Genomic DNA, 5311 nt, shown 5'->3' on the forward strand with positions numbered 1-5311 from the left:
GAGTGATCGTTTTCCTGTGATTAGAATTCTTGGAAGTATAAATTTCTGCTTCCTCCTCCCTTAGATATAACTTCCAAGTTCTGGAGGAGTCGTTTTTACTTATAACATTACATTTAAAAAAAAAAAAAAAAAACCTAATCTGCTGGAAGATGCAGACTTGCTTTCAGAATAACTCCTACATGATGCTTAGAAGAGCTAGCTGTAGGGAGTTCTGTTCCCGAAGATATCTATTGAAGGAATGAGACAGCTTAGGCAAAATCCGTTGTGAGCCAGGCAATTAATTCCTCGTCGTGCACTTTAGGGTTTTTTTCAACCTTTCGAGGTTTGTTTTTTTTTCAACCTAAACGCCTCTTTACTGGATTATAAAGCAGTTCTTTCTTGTTTACTTTGGCTAATTGCATTACTGTGAATTGCTACGAGCCAATTGTTACAAGGCTTGTGCTTTTTTCCGCCACCAGCAGAGACCTGCGGGTGCAATCCAAACCGCCTGCTGCCTTGAGAAAATAACGAAGGGTCGGCGGGAGCTCGGGGGTTGCCTGGATTTTAGGAGGAATAGCTACGCTGCCGGTCAAGCAGCACGCCAATCCGCTGATGTGAAGTTTGCGGGAACACCGGCGCGGTGGGGCGGGCGGGAGGCGGGACAGGGCGAGCGGGGGAGCCGGCGCCTCTCAGCGACGGGAGAAACTCCCGCTGATGGTCATGAGTCGTGGTGGTACCGGGCTCCCCCCTGCCGCCCGCACCGCAGCACGGCGAGAGTTTTCAGGCACCTGAAGGTTTTCTGAGAGCTGGTGCTTTTAGAAACATCACTTAGGACTCCGAGGTCGCAGTACCCACGTCCTGGCTCGCGGTGCCCGCGCGTTTCGGAATAAAGGACGGGGAAGCGCCCTCCATGCAGGAAGGGGTTTCGCCATCGCCGGCTACCATTGCGCTAGCCATATAGAAAAATGTGTGTATTCACACGCACACAATTTGAATAAATAAAAGCTTAGCCCCAAAGCTTAGGGCCCCAACTCCTCTGTCCGGGAGCCTGGCAGCGCGAACATCTGGGGCGGTGCTGCAGCATCGGAACTGGCTGCCGGGGCCGAGGGTGCTCTTCTGCCGGCGGGAGACCGCCTTGCCTCTGGCAGTGCCCGGGTGGGCGGTATAAGGAACGCAGATGGTACCGTGGTAAAAAGACCGCTAGGAAAGATACGCCGGAGGCGATTTACGGAGAGAGACGGCGAGCGCAAGTCCAGCGCCGCACCCTGGTACGGAGACCCGGGCTCTCAGTCCCGTCTCCTCCCGGCCAGGGGTGGCTTCGGCTTTCCCGCAGCGGCAGCTCCTCCTCTTATCCCGCCCGCCAGCTCCGTCCCGCCCTAGCCACCTCCTGCCGTGGAGGCAGGATCCTCTGGCGGCGGCGCTGGGAACCGCGAGGGATGGGGATGTGGCTGGGTCCCCCACTCCGGCCTGCCTCCAGCCGGCGACAGAGCGCTCGGTTACCCCTGCCGGTGACCGCGTGTCGCTACCGGAGCTGTACGTGGCCATCGAGTCACCCAGCTCTCCAGGAAGACCTTCACAGTGTCCCCTCTTTCCTTGGACTGTGGCTGGAAGCTCCAAGGCTGGAGCGAAATTATACGGTTCATTAATAATTGCATCCTTCTCCTCAGGCTGTAAGGAAAAAGAAAAGGTGATGTTTAAGGTTTTCTTTGTGTTGGCCTTGGTGAGCTATGTGTTGCTGCTAAAGGGATGCTTTAGCGCCACTCTTCATTACACTTCATGCCTCAGTCATTTCTGCTTCTCTTCACACTCACATGCTTTTATTTTACTTTTAAGCACACTCTGCCTTTGCTGAGCCTTTTCAAATTGTGTATTCAGGTAGAGGGCATGATTATCCATCATATGTTTTAACAAAAGAACATTTTATCATATCCTGTAATGATAGTAAAATGTTTATATTCTCTAGCACAATAAAATGGACCCACATTTAACTTACCTCTCATTGCATTTTTACAGGAGGCGACTATCTTTTCAACCTGAGGGATACCTTTGTGGTATATGTTGTACAGTGGGGAAGTATGAGTCCCTGAAAGTAGCTGTGCAGGATGCTAGTTAACATAAATCAGGGGGGAAATGCAGAAGAAGGGAATGGGACTCACAGATCAAGTGCCTTATTTACTAGAACTGGGAACCCCCTCTCTAGCACTGAACATTTTCTGACATTAAATGTTGAAAGAGAACCCTGCTGGCAGTCTTCCTGGCACCCCAGTGCTATTTATACCACGAGCAGCACAGAAGGGAACTGGGGCTGCTCTGAGACAAACTAGGAAGGGCCTGAAACTTGTCTCCTACATCCTCTTGAGTACTCCAGCTGGAGGCTTATTAGAGATTTTATAAGAGTCATAGGGTCAATTTATTCAGACTGAAGGTCTCTGTCACTACTGCTGGAAGCGCTACGCTTCTATAAATAATTAACTCTGCCTTGAGTTAGGAAGTTGAACCTCAGAGGTCCAGACACTTTCCGTGTGCCCTCAGCTCTGCTCTTCAGCACAGGACTCTGCTCTCTGGTAGGATATGGAGAATCCCCCCTGATGTGCTGCAGCTGAATAGCTGCAGCTATTCAGCATCTTCACATTCACATGCTGGCAGAAGAGGGCAGCAGGTCTGCTCCTCTGAGCAGCGTTCCTGAGGACGTCAATAACACCAGCCAGCGGTGAATGAAGAACTGAGTCCAGACCCAGAGGCAAAACTGCCATGTGTGGCTGCTTCCAGCATTTATTATCATATATGTGACAAGTTACGGGGGGGGAGGGGGTGGGTCTTATTTGTAGCAATTTCTCCACCTACGAATCCAACCTATCACTGCTGGTCCAGTCAATTACAATCTATCAGTATTTTTCAAAATCTCTCCAAATTCATCTAACTGAAATAAACTGGTATCTTCAATCAGCATTGTCAATTTCCTTTTCACTTTGTCTTTAGCCAAGGCCAATTTAAACAGAAGCTTTTAAGATATGATGACTGTGAGGAGTGATAATTGCTTTTGAGGATGGCAATGAAAAGGCAAATAATGCACTGCAGAATGGGACACTTCCAGTTCAGTCTAAATTAGTGGTAAACCTAAGAAGATCTTTCAGATCAGTCATTTGGATTTCATAAAATCTAACTTCCAATCTTTCTGTCTTCCTCTAAATTGAACAAATGTCTATAACAACATACTGGAAGACACAAAATCAGTAAAGTAAGGATGTCATCTGAGACTCACCAAGCAATGACCATTACTTTAGTATTTGTAGTGACATAAAAACATACAAAAAGCCAGAAAGAATTCAAGCAATTTGGTAATTTCAGTGTCAATTCAAATCTGAGCAGCAAAGGTGTTAGGGGAAATACATCCTTATTACAAAGAACTTTATCTCTAGATTTAAAAACGAAACAGCTGTGCATCTTGCCTGCAAAACTGAACAGCAAAACAGTTTCATTCAGTTTTTTGAAAGTTTAACTTACATGTTGAGCAAGAATTTTTGAAAGATATGATTATTTAATAAAATAATTTCTTTCTCAGTTTTGTACAAATATGTCTAGCTATTCCAAAGAAGGTATATTGCATTTAGGAAAAAAAAAAAAAACAGAACACAACTTGAAATAACAGAAGAGGGTTAAGCTTTAGAAAACATGTTATTGCTAAAATTCATCCTGGGAATAAGGTGGCACAGCTCAAATATCACAACTAAAAGACCTTTTCCACTGTACTCAGCTTGTTCTTTCATTCTTAACATGTGCAAGTAAAGAAATTTAGCAGCAGGCTGCACACACTTACTCTATGGTGTTCAATTGTTGTAATTCCCTTTTCAATTCTTTTTACTTGATAGCATACAGGAAAAAGCCAATAAGAAGCAATTCCTATTTATCAATCTCTTTGGCCGTGAAGTAGATGTGTCCCACGGGGCCCCAGTTCACTCATGCTGGGGACAGTGACACAGCTCACTCCACTCCTGAAAGCCCAAGCTACTTCCAGGGGAAACCAGAGGAGATTGATGCACATCCAGATACCACCCCAGCCTGGAGCAGGACAAGGCCGAGGTGTTTCCTTTGAGACAGGATCTGGGAAATGCTCCCATCTCCCACATTTCAGATGCCATCTCAGTGAGTAATGGTCTCCCACACAAACAGTTCTCTGACTGTGGAAAGATTTCAATTTTTAGGTAAATCTGCCTGTGCAATGCAAGGCAGTGGCATTTAAGTATTCCAGTCCAGAATCTATCGGCTTATTGAAGCATCTTACAAACTATGGGACAACACCTAGTGTTCCTGCACAAGCACAGATTGCAAGGGAGCTTCTTTTTCTTCTGTCATTTCAGTTCTCAGCAAGGATTAGGAAAGTTCAACCTAATCTAGCAAGTCCATATTAACAGAATGAGCTCTAATCATTATTTTCCACCTTTACCTTCAAACACAGAAAGCAACAGCCAATACAGCTGGAAGTGATTTTTGTACAGAATGCCTGTGGTGCCATATGCCTTTGGCATATCAGATCCTCTATACAACAGGTAAACACCAATAAATTGCATACTAGACTAAAGCAAACAACCCGATCCTGTGGCCATACTACTCTGCTGTTTGCAGGTAGATCTGTACTCATTGAAGATGAGACTTTCCAAGTAAGTAAAATAGATCAGAGTTAGAGATCCTAGCACCGAGTCCTGCAACGGAGACCAGAAAATCATACTGAGCCATACAGAGTATGAGTCAGACTTGGGTGTAAGCAAATAAAACAAAGCACAGAAACCTTCTGGGGCAGACAAATTGCCCTGGAGAAGATGCTGTAAGGACGGCTCCGAGTTTCTCATTTATGCAACTCAGTCATGAAATTCTCTGAGTTTCTCATCTCAAGAAACAGCCATGGGACTTTATATAAAGTTTTGCCTCCCAGTAGGCACTGAAATTTTTCACTGTATTTGATCCCCAAAGGGCCAAAGGGATAATGAGCAAGGAAGTCTGTGGCTGCTCAAAGACACATGGGAAGCCTACACGAAAACAGAGATCCCCATCCTCACCTTGGCTCAGGATAGGACTGAAGAGATGGGCATGTTCCTCCCTTGCTCCTCCTTATCAGCATACAGTCATCTCCCCAATCCCATAGCTTCTCCACTGCCACCGAGAATTTGCAAATTTCTCATTCCACAGCATCGAACAAAAAGCTTCAAAAAGGAATAGATGAGATTTTTTTCTTGGCAATGAAAATGTTTGGGAATTAAAGGGTTGAAGAGAAGATACATAAGAAGCCCCGATAGCTACCCAGTCCCAGATCAGACACTCATTTCAAAGTGAAGCA

The sequence above is a fragment of the Empidonax traillii genome, unplaced genomic scaffold (assembly GCF_003031625.1).
Source record: "Empidonax traillii isolate 1590-97213 ecotype Southwest subspecies unplaced genomic scaffold, ASM303162v1 scaffold1045:size364108, whole genome shotgun sequence".
Classification (NCBI taxonomy): Eukaryota; Metazoa; Chordata; class Aves; order Passeriformes; family Tyrannidae; genus Empidonax; species Empidonax traillii.